The sequence below is a fragment of the Camelus ferus genome, chromosome 7 (assembly GCF_009834535.1).
Source record: "Camelus ferus isolate YT-003-E chromosome 7, BCGSAC_Cfer_1.0, whole genome shotgun sequence".
NCBI classification, from domain to species: Eukaryota; Metazoa; Chordata; class Mammalia; order Artiodactyla; family Camelidae; genus Camelus; species Camelus ferus.
Genome location: NC_045702.1, coordinates 59092581 through 59114348, shown reverse-complemented (window position 1 = coordinate 59114348; position 21768 = coordinate 59092581). Strand labels below are relative to the sequence as shown.

The following is a 21768-nucleotide window of genomic DNA, read 5'->3' as shown; positions in this document are numbered from 1 at the left end:
CTGAGCTCCAGGTGCTATACGGATATCAATGGAGGAATGGCAAAAATGTAATTGATCTGTAGGTCTACTCCTCAACAACAACAACAACAAAAAAAGACCAAAATTAGAGCCATAGATTTGGACAGGGCAAGATTAAAGTATATGGGCATGAGAAGTAGGCTAAAGTTTGGTGCACCTCTTTAAACTGATACTCTTTCAATACCTGGTTGTATTAGTTTGCTAGAGCTGCCATGGCAAAGTACCATGGGATGGGTGACTTAAATATATTTTCTCACAGTTCTGGAGATTGAAGTGCAAGATGAAAGTGTCAGCAGTGTTAAGGCCTCTCTCCTTGGCTTGTAGATGGTCAACTTCTCCTTGTGTCTGCATATTGTCTTCCCTCTGTACATGTCTGTATCCAAATTTGCTCTTCATATAAGGACAGCAGTAATACTGGATTAGGACTTACCTTAATGACATCATTTTACCTTAATTACCTCTTTAAAGATCCTATCTCCAAATACATCACATTCCTGAGATACTAGGGGTTAGGACTTCGACATATGAATTTGGGCGGGTGGCGGGGACACAATTCAGCCCATAGTCAATCTTTATTGAGAGGAAAGATAGAGCACTGTGTGGGAAAGTGTGGAGAAGGAAAATCACAGGCAACAAATGAGTAATTTAGCTTATCTTTGTGTTTTACACCTTGCTCAGCAAAACAGAAGTACTAGAGATAACCAGACTTACCCTCCCTAGATGGTAATTTTAAATCATTCATTGGTAATTGAGCATGATGGACTGTGTGAAGATCTTAATAAATGGAATCTGACATGTATATGGATGAATATAAGGTGCATGAATCACCTACCAGATATTCAGGCACTCTACACAGCCAGAATGATAAAAAGATCAATGGAATAAAATGCAGAGCCTAGTAACAGACATCTGCATATATGGGAAGTCGATATACAATGAAGGTGGCATCACAAATCAGTGAGGAAGTAAATGGATTTTAGGAAGGTTCATGATAAATTGGTTTAGTCCGTGGGGAAAAAAATCTGTATGATATACAGAGGTGAATTCTGAATGATTTATAAATCCTACCTGTGAAAGGTAATACTATACAGTTAATATAGGAAAATGTTGGCTCTTTGGAGCCAGCGCAGATTGATGGGCATTTCTAGAGAAAACCGGATTAGTCCTATTTTGAACTATCATTAGACCTCTTGAGGGTGCTGTACTTGCTGCTAGGACTCTAACCAAGACTAATTGGTACCAGGTATGAGGGCATGACAAATGGATCCTCGAAATGAGATTCTGGGATTGGGTTTCTCCTATCTGAAGAGTGCACAGAATGCCAGAGGAATAGAAAACTGGCAACCCATAGCATACAGTGGCACCATGGTCACTCAGATTATCACCAGTGGTGGCATCAAGTGAAGATAGAGATCAAAGCGCTGGCAGGTTAAGTGGATGTGGCATTTAATTGCTATGATGACAGTAGTGATTAGTAAGATGATGGGGGAATGACTACTTATAGCTGCTCTGGAAGGTGTATGTAAAGAAAAAGATAAATATGAAACCTTAAATTTTCAACCCAAGGCAGTGGTAGAGAGCCAGAAAGCCTCTGTGGTACCATATAATTTCTTCATCTCATTTGGCTGAAAGACAGACATGGCCAAAAATCAGGCCAGGGCTTGATTGTAAGACAAAGTTGTAATTGTTATTTCATTTAAATATACCAGGCCACCAGGTCTATTTTGCTAAGATAGGAAGTAGTGTGGGATATTTGGACAAGCACAGGCACAGCTGATAGCTTTAAATACTCAGATATCTCTGAATCCTTCTCAAAGGGACCTTGATTGAATTGGTATTCCATAGAACATCACCCCAGTCCATTACCTGGGGACATTATACTAACTGGATCTGATGGAAGGACCTCAAAGTCTTAATAAGGCATGTATGCCAGAGAGAGGGAAATAAACCAGTAAAAGTTCACGAGTCTGCCCTGTGGGGAAGTTTCTGTTAGTCCAGTGTTCTGGAGCATATTGGGATGTTTCCTCTAAAGAAGAGAAAGGGAAGCCTGGATGTGCATCCTCACTAGCTTTTGGGGTGCTGGTATCATCTAAGAAGTTTCCACTTGTCACTCTAAGCAAAGTCTTAGGCTTGGTCTTAGTGTTAGTCTTAGGCTGTGTGATTTTCCCTGAAAACTTTGGACTTCAAAAAGAAAAGCTGCATGAGAACCACTGATAACCACTACAGTTTGCCTCCAGAGATTCTAGTTCCAGACAAAACTGTGCATCTCTCCTCATCTCAAAACACATTTATTGGCCTTAAAGCCCACCCAGAACGTATCCGAAGATCAAGTGCCTCTGGGTCTTTATATATGTTGTCTGTGTCTAACTCTTTTTCCACAACTGCTTCTTGCTCTTCTGCTGTCTAACTCCTACTAGAGCCTCTGGTCCCAGTGTTATCCTCTGAGGAGTATTTCCTGACCTCCCCTCCACACCCCACAGGACCCTCAGCACTCAGTCAGTGGCCCTTCCTGGGAGCCTCCGGGTCATGCTTCTGTCTAGAATGGAGCACACTGAAGTGAAATTGCCTAAAAGCTCTGGGGGAATAGGATGCCAATTTCTGTGTAACTACAGCATATACACATAGCCTGTCACTTCTCAGGTGTCTGTTTTACTTCTATGTAAAAGAATAATGCATACAGGGAAACTTGTACCCAAGACCATACAGCTAGGATTAGAGCCAAGTTCTCACTGTGCCTCCAAATCCTATGGGCTCTACCCAATGGGTACTACCCTGTGGTGCCTCTAGGTTACCTCCTTAATAACCTAGAGTAAAAAGTCTACAATGCAGACGTTATGACATATAACCATCAAGTTTATTTTATGCAGAAAGTGCATCTTTTTACATATATGATCATGTTAGCATCACCACGAAGAGTTCCGGTACCCTCGAGTGAAGACTAGGGAGAAAACATTAGAAAGAAAAGCTGTCCTTAGAACAAAATAGTTGTAAGGAAATGATTACCACAAATGCCTTGAAAGAAAATTCAGATATACATTGTAGTCTTCCTTTACTGTAAAAAATAAAACAAATTTATACTCTCTTCAATCACTTTAAATTCTTACACTTATTTTCAGAAATGAGTGATAGCGTAGGTGAAAGTTCACACTTGATCCCTTTTGGTACAGGTAAAGACTTCTCCTGGTTTTTTTTTTTTTTTTTTTGCTGTTGTTTGAACTTGTTTATTATGGTAGCCTGAAGGCTGAAGAAGATTATTATTTCTCTCTTATCCTGGCACACTTTCCTTTTCTTTCTTTCTCTCTCTCTCTTTTTAAAAGTATAAATGAAACTCTAGCCCAGTTGGTTCTTCTTGGTCTGATTGCCAGACTTTTCAGTAATCACATCTGAGTTTTTTTCAACATGTGGGCAATTTCCATTATTTCGATCCAGCAGTGACCTTTGGAATTCCAGGATCATTTTCCCTCCCCTTCCTGGTGCCCCCACAAGACTCAGAAGCACAAACATCTGAGGGACCTCTGGGCATCTTCACATCTGTTGGCATAGAAGATAAAGGCCACTGTGTGGTAGATTTTCAACAGCAGGTGTTGAGCTTGGGAAAGAGTTCGCTGGTTTTTGAGGGATGGGCAGAAGCAGTACTTGATTCTTAGTTAACAGGCTCTTTGGAAACACTTTGAAAACAAAGTTGATCTGTTTATACACAGCTCACATTGAGAAACCACAGTAAGCAATTGCTAAGTAAGTCAGGCAGGTTTTTGGTTTCAAAGTCGTACATTTTTTATCAATTTTCTACCCAGAGCAACTCAATCTTTGTCTGGGGTTATGCCTCCTTGGTGTATCTTGAATCCATGAAATATTATTTATTCAAGGGGCAACTTACTTGTTCTTATGCTCAGTTCTCAACAGTGTAGTACACAGAGTTGAAATTCTTTCCAAGACTAATTAGCCCAGTGGAAGTTTTCCACTAGGAACAATGCAAGAATGTGGAATACCATCTATATTATCTGCCTTACGAAAGTCTCTGGAATCACTGCTTTTCTTTGCTCACTGGCAGTAAAGACTCTAAATTACAGAAACAATAGAAGCACTGTGTTTAACTCAAAATATCACTGAAATCCCATTTTAGGAAAATCTGTTTCTTTCAAATTTTCTCAGAGAAGTACAAAGTGTTGCTTGGTGTGCAGTTATCTGCCGGTATAAATGGTATAAATGGTATAAATGGATGATTACTTAAATGCAGCTACTTTTAAAAGAGAGTTAGAGGACTTTACAAAAGCATCAAGCTGTGCTTGCCATACAGGTGAGACTCATGCAAGTAAATAATTTAACTTAAAGGATTGTTAGAAACTTTTCTTATCTCCTTATCTGGGCAATAATTGCTATATCTCTAATCTGCTTTTTTAAGAGCAGTATCTTAAAAGTCAGGAACTATTTAATGGGAATGGAAAGGTAGGTGAGAGTGTCAAAAATAAATGATTATCTTTATCTAAACACCAAGAAGTATTACCTTTCCTATCCTTGTAGCATGAAGCTGACCACAACCTCCCTCTGAGACCTTGCAATAAATATGTTTTTAATATCCCACAGATTTGGAATTTTGGAGCAGTGTTCATCTCAGAAGATCATGTTCAAAAGAGCTTCAATTTGTCAGCCCTAATGATTTTGAAGAGGTGAGTTTCAACTCAGATATTCTGTACTACTGTAATCAGTGAGCTGGCCCTTTCACTGGGCACCGCCAAATCCTTTTGCAGAGAATGAGCTTTCTGTGACTCCCAAGTAGTGAAACAGTCTTTATTCTCTAGGTTATCCTTTTAAAGTAAGCTCCTGATAACTGTGGACTAAACATTCCTCTTACACAACCACATTCTTGCTTCTGCTTTCACGTATGCGAGTACTGCCTGTGTACTGCAGATTCTCAACAGCTTATGTCAGATTCCAGTAGGCAGTTGCCTAGGAGGTTTTGCAGACCTTTGTGATCAGACTTCTTTTTCACACTGGATGAAACTTTGCTGTTAATAGATGAAAGTGTCAGAAAATTCAGTGTATTTTATTCCTCACCCTGCCAGCCACCAAGCAGGGATATTCCACTGCTGGAGAGGAAGACCAGGTAGGAATGTGGGTGACTTAGCAGAAATCCATCCCTACTAGAGGAAAAAAAAAAATTAAAGCAAGTGTCTGGGTGATGGGTCCATGGTCCAAAGACACAGGCCATGCCATAGACATGTTAGGCAAGCCAATCCGAGTGTTATAACTGCATCTTCCAGTTGGCATTCAGATAGAACCATATATTTGCAAATTGTTTCCCAAATATTTTTCTTAGCTTTGCTTCACCACTGTTTTATCAGGACTGCGCCTTTCTATTTCACAGAAGGGGAAAGTAAGAGATTACCAGACTGGCATAAGATAGCTTATCTCCTCTGTCAATTCAGTGTTGACATCAGTTTTCTCCTCTTTCCTCACCTAGCTGACCCAAATGGACTTCACTTTTCTGTTATTGCCATTGTTGCTGGATCTTTGTAATAAATGTGAATCTGTTTCAACTAAAGGTGTAATTCCAGACCTTCTGGCAGGCCTGAGGCAGGAGAAATAACAAAGATACTAACGGTGAGGGAAACTACTAGAATTTCCATGGAATGAAAGTATCACTAACAAATAACATATCTTGCCTCAAGGAGTCAAGAGACTATTAGATTTCTTTTATTATTTTTATTCTTTACCATAATAATTCATCCTCAGTCATCTACCAGCAAAGAGTACATTTACTTTTACTCAAAATATCACATCCTCAATTTCGCAGAAATAACCTTTTCAGAGTAAAAGACACTATGGCATTGTTTTCCACAGGTGGTCATTCCAATATCTCTGTTTCCCACAAGATCTTCTAAACCTTGCCACTCATGTATCAAGAGGTGAAGTCTAACTATCCTCTTTCCTTGTAACCAACAAAATGCGGTAAAAGTCTGTGTGACTCTGAGCCTAGGTCAGAAAAGTAATGTTCTGTCTTCCCCTTTGTTTGACAGAACACTCATACTGAGTCCTGAGCCACTACGTAAGCAGTCAGGCTGCCATGAGGCCACCACACCACACTGTGAGGAAGCCCAAATGAGCCTACCAGGAGAGACCACGTGCAGAAGCCCTGACACTCTATGAAGACAACAGATAGATAGAGAGCTGGAGAGAGAGATGGGGGGAGCTATGCCCTGGCAGCCAGCAGCTGCTCAAGACTGCTGTTTTAGCACTAACAACTAACTGTCTGTAACCGTGTAAAAGATCCCCAGCTAGATCCACGTAGCTGAGCCCATCCCAAATTTGTGACCCACAGAAACTATGAGACTAGATTTGATTGTTTCTGTTTTAAGCCACTAGCTTCCTGGGGTGATTTGTTATGCAGCAATAATAACCAAAACAGACTCTGTCCTTCACAGCATAGAAAAGACAGCCTGTGAATTTATTTCTCTGAGACTTCTATAATCACTGGCAAGATGGGAATTGAAGGGATAATGAACTGACCACCATAATACTCGCTTCCTTTTGCTCCTTTAACTTGAATTAGTTTCATAGAAAAATTGGGAGATAATGTGGCGTAACCTACACACACATCTTACAGCACTGGATTTTGCCAGTTTATACTCATCTGGCAGCATCATCTTCAAGGTAAGCAATGCTCTTCTGGGTCAAGGTCTGATTTAAACTAGACCATGTACATTCCCTCCATCCTTAAAAATTCTGTAACTTTCCGGGTGCAAGAACAAAAATAGCATCACGTCATCTCTTCAGTAGTTAGTAATAAGCTTCGCGAAATGTTTTTCTTGTTGCCCCTGTTTTATTTATTTTGAAATGTATTTATTTTTATGTAAAGCTGAATGTACTGACACATGCTGTACCTTTGCTTTAGAAAAAGTGCATTTGCTTGACATGGCAGCTGCGTGCACACAGCTGACATGTTCCACTGGTGCAAAACGGATAATTTCTACATTTCACAGATCTTGCCTTCTCACTAATTTGGCAAAGTGGGTGTTTGGGACTGCTTCTTTTTATTTATTTTACTTATTTTTATTTCTTGGCACTTTACAAAGCTTGAGTGTAAGGAAAGAGAGGAAGAATACCAAGTTGATTTTGCAAAACCAAAAAACAAACATGGAAAGAATTCTGCAAAGAATCTGCTGTTAGATACTCTGCTGTGCTAGGGTGATTATGCTCTCATTAAATGTTATATGTTAGAGACATCCAGGTTATGGCAACTAAAATTACAGCCAGTAACTTTTACTTTTGCATTTTTCATGAAGACAATGAGAAATTGCTCTCACACATTAACAATCAGTCATGCCCTTAGTAAAAGACGGATGAAAGTGAGTGGTATCTCCTTGAATATCACATTTATTTTAAAAATCAAGTAGGCAACTCCAAGGTTAAGAAATGTAATGTTTTTTCTGAATCATAAAAATGAAAAACTGACTATGGCCCACTTCATTTTAACTAATTCACCCAAAGAGTTCAAGGAGTAGAAAGAAATTTTATTTTGTAGAAAATGGGAGTTCTAAACACTGCTCACCTGCTTTAGAATGTAACCGTGTTATTTTTTGGATACTTGGTCGCTTGTTATCTTGGGCTTTCTGTGGAGTTTTATGATGATTATTATTATTCACAGTTCTTAAATTAAAAATACCTTCGTGGTTCTTGAACTGTCCCCCATTTATGTTATTTGTATCCTTACAAAGCAGCTCAGTGATTTGTGTATACTTAATACTCTTTCCTAGGTAATGAATGCATAACTTTTATACCAAGCAGAGTCTTATTCATTTCCTCTTTTGAAAATACTATCAGTAAAAACTACTCACATTCAACCTGCTTACAGTTTTGGCAGAGATTGAAAATGTTATGACTCCAAGATACACCATTAGCTTAATATCTGATCTCATTAAGCTATGTTGCTTTCTAAGCATAATGTAAACAAAGTAGAATTATTAACAACTTCCCTGAGTCATACAGTATAATTTATTTTTATAGCAGCCAGTTGTTAAATGAGGATATGTCTTTACATAGCACTTGTATTTCATTGCATTCTGTGTCTTCACTGTTCATGAAAAAATAATTCTGCTTTCAAGGACATGAAAAAAATAAAGAAACAAACTCCAAAGTAAAATACCTTATTTTTAGTATCACATTTCCAATAGTATGAACAGGTTTTTAACAAGTCCACAGGGCTGTATTTTTTAAAAGTGCTCGCCATTAATTTATCATGTTTCTTATTTGGCATTAAATGGAAAAATAATTCAAAATTAGATTTCAACTATATAAAATATATCATGATTACATATATTTTATTGCAAATTTCTACTTAGGTGATTAACACTTCCAGAATATCAGTATTAGCTATTGAGCTTGAGGCTTGCGTTATTAATTTTTTTTTCTTTCTTTCCCTAACCAAGCAAAATGAAAACCAACTCTTTTCTGGATGTAACCAGTTTTAACTTGAGTTTTCCATAACGAGCTACTTCTGCATTTGTCTTTTTACATCATCCTACTTTTCATTAACAGAACTTAAACCAAAGGCAGTTCTGTGCTATGCCAAACAAAATGATGCTCATTATGAACACAAAATGTAGCCCTCCCTGTTAGGTTTTATTACTTTCACTTAGCGGCTAAAAGTAAACAAAACCTATTTTAAAAAGCAACCTTTAAGTGCTCTCCATTTGGACATCATGCTTTGTTGGTGACTTGGATAAAAAAAAAAAGACCTTTAAAAATATGTTAACATTATTTGACCATGTTTATAAATACTATAGATATAGATACAGATGTCTAAAATTTTCTGCAGACTGTAATTTCAGACTACACATAGACTGTCAGAAATTACTAAACTTAGCTTCCCTTGGATGGTTTCAGGCAGCCTGGACCTATTCAGGAGTAGGCACTCCAATAGCACATGAGAGCTAGCAAAATTCAGGGAAATGAGACTATGGAGCATTCAATAAAGGACACTTGGCTAGTTTTACATCATTCAATAAAAAAAAACAAATATTCACAAAACAAACAGTGCCCAGGAAGGACTAAAAAACATCGCCTTTGCCTCTTTTATGACATTACCAATAACATGCCTACCAGACAAAGACATTTTGGCAGTCGTTACATTGGGACTATTTAAATAGCCATTTTTTTCCAGCAATTAGTGCATTTCTTGGAGCAATATAAGTTGCCACCCACCCAGCATAAACCCCACTAAATGCTTTCTTAGATTCCAAAATATGGAATAGTTAATACAGAAATTTTATGCAAAGTTCTTTCAGAAATTGGATCCCCCCACCTCTGCCAAAAAGAGGTTCCTTAAGTTGCTTCCTTCTGTCCATTTTAAAAGCTGAGTTTGGCATCAAAAACATTTAAGAAAATGACAGAAAAATGAGCGTCATCAGCAACTTCAAAGTAAGGCCATACAATTCACAATTTGTTACTAAAAGTCTTCCAGGTCTAAACCACACATGGAGGTATTTTTCCCCTCATTTCTCAAAGCAGAAAAAGCTGTATTGAAGATCACCCAAGTTTATTAATTTTGCAATTGATTATACTGATTGCATGAAGATTTCCATTGCAAAAACAGATTTTTAAGGACTAAAAATAAGACAATTATGCAGGTTACTCATTTAAACGAATAAGTAACTACAGGTTTTAAAGTAGCAGACACTTAAAGCACAGAGAGTCATTTGCCCCCTTCTTTCACCTGTCTGAAATTTCTATTCATCGTTTCAAAAAGGAGAGTGGAGGAGGGAGGCAACGCATGTTAAACGATAGCAATCAAAACCCTTCGATGCAGCAGTTCAAAAATCTAAAATGATGATCTGTGGGAGCTTTACAGATAATTAAAATACAACATTGTCTTGATAAAGTACCTCCACATAATTAAATAGAGCCTGATCCTCAGAAGGGGAAATCAAAAAATCCTCTCTAGGGGCTGAAAGGCCTTCAAATGATGGTGCTAAGGCTCAGCCAGAGCTTCCTCCCACCAGCACATTCCTACTTCAGTCCTTCCAGCGGTTCTCAACAGGGAAGGGGGACTGGACATTTTCAGTTGTCCCATTGAGGGTGCTCATGGCATTTAGTGCCAGAGGCCAGGGATGCCAAACAGGCCCACGAAATAAAAGATTGCCCCACCCCCAAAGCCCTGACTCCTTAACAAAAGAAGACCTTTTATATTTACTTTCATCTACCTAGGATGCACCAACAAATTTGGTGAAGGATGAGTGAAATCTCCCTTGGATGTTAATTTTAACTGAATAAACAGAACCTATTACCATTACAATGAAATGCAGAGTTTCTCAAACTGGCCTGATGTCTTCCTAGCACTTAAGTTCCATGAAGGCAGAATTTCTTGTCTGTTCTGTTTGCTGATGGAGCCCAGCACCTAGAATGTGACAGACATATATTACATTTAATGAAGACATGTTCAAAAAATGATTGAGTCAAAAAGGATGCAATGGAATGATTAATAAAAATACAAATGATTAGGCTCAGCCTACACCTACTGAATGAAAAACTCAAGGATCAAGCCAAATAGATCTGGGACAATGCCTTGCTCTACCACTTAATTAGGTGTGACCTTAAACAAGACACCCCATCTCTCTGAGTCTGATTCATTTATTAAATAAATGGTTTAGGATGCCTGCTCTATTTCAGCATTGTGCTACTGCTGAGGATATACTGATGAGCAAAACAATGCAGTCCTTGCCTTCATGGAGCTCATGGGTCCTTATCATTAAAATAGAAATAAATAATATCAGTGCCTATGGTTGATGTCCAAGTCAAATGAGATGAAAATGTAAGTTCAAAATTCAACAACAGAGCCTTTGTATGGAATTTGATTTTTTACTGACGTCCTATTTACATGGCAATAAAAGGAAAAATCACCCCTGCTCAGCACACGGCAAGGCTTTCTGAAAACAGTCTTTAACATGTCTCTTACCCAAGCACCATCCTGTGTCAGAAGCCACCCAACTCTACTGTCAGTCAAGAAATCAGACCAGTAGATACCTGTGTTACAAAACCTTTTGTCTTTTTTTCATTTGAAGTTTTTATTATTCAGGACTCCATATTTCAACTAAAGGGTGAAATTAGTACTTAATTATCATCATCAACATTAATCACAATGCTTCTTATTTGTAGAGTGCACTCACATGTATCTTATACAATCTTAACTCATTTAAGGTAGGCAGAGTTGATACTATACCATTTTATAGATGCTCGAAGAGCTGAGGCTCTTTCACCCACAGCATTACACTGGGAAGAAAGAACCTAGGTCATGCACAGGTCTTCTTTCTGTTAGACTTTTAAGGAAAGTCGCTCAGAGCAGAACAGGTTCTTCTAAAGCCTTCCCTCTCAGTAGTGTGACCCACGGACCAACGGGCACAGCATCACCTGGGAGTTTGTTAGAAATTCAGAATTTCAGGCCACATCTCATCCAATGGAATAAAAATTTGCCTTTTAGCCAGACCACCCAGGTGTTTTGTATGCATGTTAAAGTTTGAGACACATCTTTCTAGGAAAAATAACTGTTTTACATGGAGCACAGGTTGAATCATTTAATAACCTTTGGAATTCTTAAAAGTGCTGAACTAGTGACCAATACATTGTATAACACCATCTAATAAATGATTATTCTTCATGAGTAACCTGTGAGTGGATGAGTGAATGAATGAGTACTCTAAATACCACAATGAATTTTCTAGTGTGTTCATTTTTTCTTGCAAAAGTACAATAAAGCATCAGGATGAATGTTCCTTTTCCTGCTGTCAGTCATCTACTCACTCTTGAGTCCTCCAACGTAGTCTTTGGTTGGAGAGTTTGAAATACAAAATTTCACTTCCACAGTATGCATTTGAACACCTAATTATTTCTTTAAAACCCTGTGTGTAGGATCAACTACCTTCTCATAGCCACTAGCAAGGCTTGAGAACCAGAGGCTGAAGGAACACTGGGACATAAGAATCATTTATTTTGCAAAATTTTTGTACCTCTCCTCATGCAGTGCACAGATTAGCACCAGAGAAGACATGGAGAGTTTTAGCTCCCTCCTTAGTAGCACTATGTGGGAATCAAAGATGAAAAGGTATTGTCATTAAGAAACTGACATTCTGAAATTTGAATAGTTGTGCTATAAGTTACAATATGATAAATTCCACCAGAAAGGAAAAGATCAAGTACCCTGGACATTGAGAGGAAGGGGTCACTATATGTAGATTACGTAAGACTATATATAGAAAACCCTAAAAAGTCCACACAAAAACTACTAGAACTAATCGAAGAATTCAGCAAGGTAGCAGGTTACAAGATTAATGTACAAAAATCAGTTGCATTTCTTTACACTAACAATGAATCAACAGAAAAAGAAAGTAAAGAAACAATCCCCTTTAAAATAGCACCCAAAGTAATAAAATATCTAGGAATAAATCTAACCAAGGAGGTGAAAGACTTATACAAGGAAAACTATAAACCATTGACGAAGGAAATTAAAGAAGACTTTAAAAAAATAGAAAGATATCCCATGCTCCTGGATCAGAAGAATCAATATTATTAAAATGGTCATACTGCCCAAGGCAATCTACAGATTTAATGCAATCCGTATCAAATTGCCCAGGACATATTTCACAGAACTAGAAAAAATCATAATAAAATTTATATGGAACCACAAAAGACCTAGAATTGCCAAAGCATTACTGAAGAAAAAGAAAGAGGCTGGAGAGGAAGAGGAGGCTCCTGTGCTCTGTGGTCAGGAGTCAGGAGGGCAGGCAGTTTTCAACAGGAAATGTGTTCTTGAGCAGTATCCCTGCAAGCTGAGATGGAGTTCAGATAAGGTCCCGGGGACTGAAGGAACAGCAACTGGGTCTAATTGTCAGAGAGGAGGCTCAGTGACCACAGTATGTGTGTGTTTTGGGGACAGGGGATTCCAGGGAGCTTAGTTGGTAACAACTAAGGCTCAGTCTGGGAACAGTCTAGTAGTGCAAGTTGACTTTCACAAAGCTCCTTCCACCACTGCAGAGCTGCCATTCTCATCCCTGCCTCAATGAGGGCTGGTTTGGGAACTGTAACAGTTTGAGGACAGCCATGTGCTGAGTAGGGGAAACGATGGAGGAAGCAAAAGCAAGAGGAAGGAGCAGCGGAGTGGAGCTAATATGACATTCCTCGTCAAACGTGTACTTTCTAGAATGTAAATTCTCTAGAATTCCTGCCCTACAGAAAAAAAAAATCTTTAGAAAGCTACCTTTGGCAAAGTCCTGGTAGATCTTCATACACACAGAGGGTGTTCATTCAGTAAACATTACCAGGTGGGAATGGCTCACAGTGTCAAGCAGTTGGCCCTCCTTTGTGCCTTCTCTGCTCAGATTATTAAAATGTGTTGCAGCCAGATTAGAGGGACTTTCTTTTCATATCGTGTACCATCATTTAAACTTGGCTGCAGGATTCTCCGACTAGATACTTCTCACAGTCCCAGAAACTAGGATGGACATAGGAAAAATAAATAGGAAAATCTATACTAATTCCTGTAGGTTTTCCATGTATTTTATTTTTAGCATGTTCTCTAGGATTAAGGTTTCTGTTCTTTTTATTTTGTTTTTGTTTTTTCAATACAAGCAGACTACGTGACTTCTTGTTGCATATCGTTTTCACACACAGCAGAAAAATAATAGATTCTGGGTACTGTGTGTTTGTGTATATTATTTGGAGGTTTTGTGCTGGCTCACCTGTCACTATTTCTATCCAAACGACTATTTCATAACACTCAGGAGGGATCAAAAGGACAAACCTAATAATTTCCCTGCCCTCCCTTACCTTTCCACTCAATTCCATGCTGGGCAGCCTCTTTTAGATCGGAAAAACGTGTACATTTCGCTGAAGAAATCAGCACTAACAGGAGCATCTTTAAATTGGTTCTTCTCAGGTTTGATTTCTTGAAAGAGAAAATGGAAAAGTTAACACTAAAGACCTCAGGTGACTGAGATTTCTGAGAGTCACAGGAACAAATTCAATTATGGAATGCTGCCCCTCCCAACCAAGACCTATCCCCTGTCTGGCACTGGTTATTTTCCCCAGTCGCTTCATCTGAGCACTAATGTTTGGTTGATACCAGTGTCCACAGAAATGAGCAGTGAGATTTCACTGAAATTATGTTTAGCCTCCAGCTACTTGGATGAGAAGTTATTGTGTCCACCTGCAGTAAACATGGGAAAACAGCCCCAAAGTAGGCATTCTAAGTCAATGGCATTTACCCATCTCTCATTCAAACCAGGGGCATTCTCATGAGCCATATTCAGACAAAAAAAAAGATTCTGAATATTAAACTATACATTTAAAATCCAACTCAGATGACACGACACACCCTGCTGTGAAAGTGACATGCTCCCAGTGGAATCCTTAAAATCTCTCAACACTTGACATAATCCTAATTGCCATGAGTTCTGTGACCACTGTTTCTTCACAAAATCAATGTTTGAGCCATTTTACTCTAAGTTTCAACAAAGACGTAAGAAATAAAGAATCACTATCACTCATATTAGTTTTCATTTGCATTTCGTATTGTCCACGGGTTGTATGAAGTAGGAAGCAGAGATAGTTTGTACCCTCATAGCCTCTGCCCCTGGTTTAGTTCTTTATACCAAGAAGAGGAAAACAACTAGACATTTCTGTGTTGATTTGGTTAACATTTTCTCTTTAGGTGACTCCAGACTTTCCTGATAATATTTATCTGTAATTTCTATAGGAAACTATAATCTGTATTCTTTATGAAAATATCCATCAGTTTCACAATTTTCCTGAAAGCTGGTAAATTCTGCTAAAATGATTGCACAGTTACCCACCTGTGTGTTAACTCCTGCCCAGACACTAAAGCTAAAACGTGACTATTTCAACTTTTAAAATAATGCCACAAAAAAGGCAATGCATAACTCATATAAAAAATAAGGACAATTAATGGCAATTAAAGTGATTGGCATTTATTCCTATAATTCTCTTAAATATATTACATAAAGACATTAGGTACATTAAGAAAACTGAGTAAGACAAGACACAATAAATCTCCTAGAAGAAAACATAGGCAAAACGTTATCTGACATACATCTCAGCAATGTTCTCCTAAGGCATTCTACCCAAGCAATAGAAATAAAAGCAAAAATAAACAAATGGGACCTAATTAAACTTACAGGCTTTTGCACAGCAAAGGAAACTATAAGCAAAACAAAACAACAACCTATGGAATGGGAGAAAATATTTGCAAAAGATGAGGCTGACAAGGGCTTGATTTCCAGAATATATAAACAGCTCATACAACTTAATAAGAAAAAAACAAATAACCCAATCCAAAAATGGGCAGAAGACCTAAATAAACCTAAATAAGCAATTCTCCAGTGAAGACATATGAATGGCCAATAGGCACATGAAAAAATGCTCAATATCACTAATTATCAGAGAAATGCAAATCAAAACTACAATGAGGTATCACCTCACACCAGTAAGAATGGCCATCATTCAAAAGTCCACAAATGATAAATGCTGGAGAGGGTGTGGAGAAAAGGGAACCCTCCTACACTGTTGGTGGGAATGCAGTTTGGTGCAGCCATTGTGGAAAACAGTATGGAGAGTCCTCAAAAGACTGAAAATAGACTTACCATACGATCCAGAAATCCCACTCTTGGGCATATATCCAGAGGGACCCCTACTTCAAAAAGACACCTGCGCCCCAATCTTCATAGCAGCACTATTTACAATAGCCAAGACATGGAAACCACCTAAATGTCCATCGACAGATGACTGGCTAAAGAAGCTGTGGTATATTTATACAATGGAATGCTACTCAGCTATTAAAAAGAATAAAATAATACCATTTGCAGCAACACGGATGTCCCTGGAGAATGTCATTCTAAGTGAAGTAAACCAGAAAGAGAAAGAAAATACCATATGGTATCATTCATATGTGGAATCTAAAAAAATAAATAAAAGACAAATGAACTTATTTACAAAACAGAAAAAGACTCACAGACATAGAAAACAAACATGGTTATTAGGGGGATGGGGGTGGGACAGGATAAATTGGGAGTTCGAGATCTGCAGTTACTGACTGATATATATAAAATAGATAAACAAGTTTATACTGTATAGCATAGGGAACTATATTCAGTATCTTGTAGTAGCTTACAGTGAAAAGGAATATGAAAACAAATATATGTGAATTCATGTATGACTGAAGCATTGTGCTGTACACCAGAAATTGACACAACATTGTAAACTGACTTTATTTCAATTGAAAAAAAAGAAAAAAAAAAGAAATTTGAGACCGTTTTTTTTTTACTTTCAGAGAAATGGAAATTACTCTAATCCTAATATGAAGATGCTTTGGATTTTCTCATAAATGCGAAATTTCACTGACTCCTGGTTTATTTCTTGGCTGTTCTGTTGTACAAAAATACAATTTTTAAAAAAGTGCACGCAACCATAGCACTTATAGAAATCTGTACCCCAGATTCCCACTGACAGTAACATATCTTCAGTTCTCGAGTTACGCCCATCTGGATGGAGAGATGAACCAAAGTGTTAAACTGAATATTTAAGCCTTACCACACAGATAATTAACCTCGAGTAGTACAAGAACTTTCGTGTTTCTTTCCTTAATTTTGCCTCAGGTATTAACCACCCAAAAAGTAAAAGGCTTCATTTAAACATCTCTGGCAAACAACTTGGTTGACATTTCACATGACATTACAAGAACTTCACTAATATGACTTCCAAAAAATTAAAAGCTAGTTTGGATTGCTGTTGCTATTGGATGCTTGGGGCCAGTTGGAATAGACAGAACTCTGCAGCTAATTAGAAATGCAACAGGATGAGGAAGCAGTCTGGCATGGTTTCTCTTTAATGGTTAGGCTGGAGCTAGTTCTAAAGAGAGTCTATGTTGCAGTTTACTAAAGAGTTGGTGCCCCTGGTTTGATCCTCAACAAAGAGCATTCTAATTGTCATTGAAATTAGACCAAGCTGGTGGAAACAAGTCTTTAAAATAACGCAAACATTATCCAAATCATAATCCTAATCTCAGTCCAGAATAAGCAAGACTAATTAATAGAAGAGGCTGTGGGAGAATTAATAATTGGTTGGCATTTTTAGTGGTCCCAGAATTAAGTATCTTCTAATAAAATTACCCTTAGCTGACAGATAATCTGAAAGGACTTTGCTCAGTAAGAAGATGGTAATTAGCTTCGTTGATTAAGCACATTAGCTCCCTCTTTAATTTTAAATAAAATGTATGGGAAGAACTAGCCAGTCAGCAGTGCAAAGAGCAAGGCAGAGATATACAGAGAGAACCCCGAGACACCATGAGAGGGAGACTGGAGGCAGTGGAAGCTAGTCCCTAAAGCTGCCTCATATTTAATAAGTTCTTAGTAGGTGCTGGGCTTTTTGGTTAAACACTTTACCTGCTTCATTTTATTTAACCCTTGCAGCCATATGAGAGTCAACTGCTACCCTATTTCTCATATGAAAGTACTGAGGGTTAGTGAAGTAAGGTTACCAGATTGCAAAGCTTGTGCTACTCCAGCTAAGAATACAACCATAAAGAGCCTCTGATCACAGCCCTAAGGACCATTTTCTCCTGATCCTGAGGAAGTAAAGCAGTGTTTTCTAGAGCCAGCAATCCTTCTCTGAATTAGTGCTGATTTTACCTGTTATGGAATTGAGAAGACTCCTTTTAAGTGCAGGGGAACAATTATTAGCTAATGGAACTCATATTTGGCTTTCAGGACATTGGGGTGGAAAAATGAATACAAATATTCTGTGGCATTTCTCCAACATCCTGAAAAGCACTGGTTATTTCCTCCCTCTTTCAGGATTACTATTGTCTGAGAGGTAAGATTACTAACAGTTAGAAGCAGTTCCCAGTATCAGGACAATTAGTACTAAGACAAAGGTTCAAGAAATCTATGAGCCCCTTTGCTTACTGGTCTTCTGATAACAAGACACTGGAACTCCTTCAAGAATTAAAAATGGGCAGGAGATAGTGTGTTTGTCGCTGCTCCTGACCTCCCCTTTATGATCATTGAATCCCTTATGTCATAGCGGGAAGTAAAGTCGTCATTGATGGTAAACTCTTCCCAGAAACTTCTTGTGCTTATGCTACACTTCCCGGACTCCTACTAAAGATTATGTGTTGTTAAAAAAAAAAAAATCTCCTTCTCAATCTCAAATGTGTGTGTGTGTGTGTGTGTGTGTGTGTGTGTGTACATTCTCCACTTGGTATATATACATCAGAGTGGAGAATTTCACAAAACACCCCGGTTCATAGTTCAGCTCCCCAGTCGAGTTGTCAGTTCTCCCACCGGTGTGACAAGAGGAGTCTCTGCTTCTTTATCAATATGACAAGAGGAGAATTTGCTTGTATTGGTATCTTTACTTTGAAGTGAAGTGAAACCCCGCCGCTTTTATTTTGTTGGTAAAAATCCTTAAGAACCCTCCTATCTTTGACCCCATATGGAGTCCTATAATCTAGTCTCACTTGGGGCACCAGAACCTTTTAGGCCATCACTGCTGAAATTGGTACTGGAAAGGAAAATAATATCTCTTGGAAAAGTCAGAGAGACTAAGGAAATTGTGTGTGGAGAATATTAGAAAGAAAAAAGCTGAGAGGGATTTTTTGTGTTTCATTTTTACTCACACTTTTCAAGTTAACTCTTTGCTGTTTACAGTACTTCAGTTTGCTTTGCTTTGCTTTGTCTCACATATTTTTGTGAATCACCTTTAGAACTAAAGCATTATGAAGTATTAAGAAAATAATTGTTTTTTAAAACAGTTCCTTGGAGCTTTTTATTTCACGTATAAGACACACCATCCAAGAGGTTTTTGCATCAATGTCTAAGAAATATATAAAATGATATTGTTAGGCTTTAGAAAGAAAACATTACTGAGGCTAATAGCAGTTACTAATACAAAGTAGACAGGGAGGAAATGGTTCTATTTTTATTTATGTATAGTACAGATATCCCTTATTCCTTTTGTCTAAGTAAATTCCTTGTATACATTTTCTAATGTATACAACAGTTAAAATAGAGATAAATGATCAGAAACCAAGAGGACAGAGGATAAAAATAATTTTGCTAAGAAGAGTGCTACAACTAATTCCTAATTTGACTTCAAACTTTTAAGAGTCAGAACAAAGTAAGGGAAAGAAAATGAAGGTTACCTTATTATTATCAAGATTACCAAAAGAAACAAATGCTTTTCTGACAATAAATGCCAGTGGAAATTGGTCACTCAAATTATTATATAAGGGTTATTTGAAAAAACCTTTAAATAACTTCAATTGAAATTATATTACAGGAATAGAGCTTAAAGGATCAGAGGAAGAAAAGTTTTATGTTTCTCAAATATATATTTTGTAAATTTGCTTTTAATAGGTACACACATTCAAGGTTTTAACATCCCAACAAAGTTTTGATGTGGAAAAACTGACCTTTTGCTCTGAAAACCAATGGGCTTGTATTTGTACCCAAAGAGAGAGTCACTCCAACCCACAGAGGTGACCCTATCTGTGCATAGGGTCAAAAGTCTCTCTGGATTTAATTTTAACAGAAACCACTCTAGGTATTTCCAGCAGAAAGGGATTTAGTGCAGGAAACCAGATGATCACACAGTAACTGGAAAGACTAGAAAAGCATAGGTCAGGGGATTGCCACAGGTCTTTTGGTTTCAAGATCAGCTGTGAACCAGATTTTAGGAAATTACTACTACTACTGATACATCTGTTGCCATGAACACAGCTGCTTCCCACTCATGAAGCTGCTGACTAAACAGAGAAATGTAGAGTCCAGAGCTTGGATGTCAGCTGCCACTCCTACAAAGAGACAGCCTTCAACTTCCATATACTTTCCAAATCTCTTCCAAGTGCGTATCATAAGGCATCAAGAATCCTAGCTGCTGAGGAATTTGAGAAATGCAAATTTTATCTTTCAACCCTTTAGTGTAGGGGAGGGAGACAGAGAACAAGATTTAAATGGATGCCAAATGCCCAAAGACAGTATGTAGCACACTCCCACAAAGAGCTTTTATTCTGCCCATGTCCTTGGACAGGTCTTCTACAGAGATCTTCAAGTTCTGTGCCACAGAACATGGAAGATGTTATTTAGTCCAAAAAATGTTAAGTGCTGTTTGCTACCCTTCTTTAGTTCCTGAATCAGTCCTGACTGCAGTGGAAAGCACTTGTGCTACTCCAGCCCTCCTCATCTTCTCAATTGGGAATGAGAAAGATGGACCACAGTGGATAAGAATGGATCAGGGTAGGTCAGAATGTATCAGTGTTGACCCTTGGGAGTCTATGTGGCTCCTGAACTGACCTTGTATCTCCTTAGCCCAGGATGCTGGGTCCCTGAACAGACCCAGCCTTTATTGCCAATACTGTGTCGCAGCAAGTGAATCCTAATATAGAGAATCAATTACTTGAATGAATGCACTCCTTTATTTGTATAATAAATAATATTTGCTAAACAACAGCAATTTATTTTTAACAGACCTGATCTTACACCACTGTTTTTTAGAGTAAAGGACCAACAGGTTCAATGGCTTCTTAAAGCCATTCCTGAGATGGTATAAATATGTACTTGGTGTTTGTTATGGTAGATGTGAATCAACTCTTCTTATCTGAGTCAAGTTTATTTAGATTTGTTTAAAGAAATGACCTGTAAACCTAGCCTCCCTTCCACCATTTACACTTGGTGTTTGATTAGTCAGAAAATCATTCTTGCTTCCTCTGGTACTGACAGGAGAATTTGGAGCTTTTAAGGCACTTAGCATGTCAGGCTAAGAGCACATAGTTTTCACTCTTCATTAACATTCATATTTCCTATCCTTTCCAACTGAAATCTCTGAGCCTAGTCTTTCTGGCTCTGGGTCTTAAGTTTATTCAAATGTATGTAAGTACTTTTGCTTATTCTTGGAAATGTGTGGATTTGTTGAATTAAAATAAACAGATTAAATTATAACAATAACTGTATGTGGTTAACTTTTTATTACAAGGCCACTGCAGTGTCTCTTTTGGCTTCCAGTTTGTATGCTCTTTATTTTGCTTAGTGGTTAAAGAATACTAACTTTACAGAATTGGGAGCTTTCTATCTCAAGACTAGCTATGTATGACTTCATCTTCCTCAACACACATGATACTCAACTCTCCATGGCCACCCATGCTGGTTTCAGATACTTACTGAGTTAGCTTTCCAAGTTCTTGTCCTCCCTCTCCCCATGTAAGAGCCAGTTCCTCCAGGGCACCAAGATAAACTATGCTGGCCCTCTCCTGAAACTGCTCTTCCCAGCTGATCAGCACTTTCTGCATCATTAGATGCAATGGCCCTCTTCCCGCTTGAGCTTTCTGTGGTCCGTGACATTTGATCATTTACTTTTTTACACTGTCCTTTCCTTTGGATTCTATTATAAAGCCCCTCCTGTTCTCCTTTTTCCTTTCTCACAAGATTAGGTTGATCTCCTTCAAGGACTTCTGTCCTCTTTCCATATCATTGTTGTGAGCATGCCTGAAAGTTCCACCCTAAGCCACCCTCCCCTCTCTTTTAGTTGAAATCTCTTACAGTCATAGGACATCAGCAATCACCAGTCTCTATCTTCAGAACTGAATATTTCATACTTCCATTGTAAAGCCATAAATTCCTGCTATATATACCTGACAAGTCTCGAGGTCAATATCTTTTACCCCAAACTAAGTCCTTCTTCTTACTTTGCTCA

At 38.1% G+C, this 21768-nt stretch overlaps 1 long non-coding RNA gene across 2 annotated transcripts in view; it reads left to right on the top strand.

The window, feature by feature from the left end:
* The window catches only part of LOC116664966, a 191441-nt gene that overhangs the window by 150101 nt on the left and 19572 nt on the right, over positions 1 to 21768 (top strand). Inside the window, exon 4 of one of the 2 annotated variants that reach the window (XR_004321533.1) lies at positions 4603 to 4685. This is a non-coding gene — a long non-coding RNA (uncharacterized LOC116664966). Of the gene's footprint in view, positions 1 to 4602; positions 4967 to 21768 lie in introns of those variants that run through there. The other variant, XR_004321532.1, reaches the window with a different exon arrangement.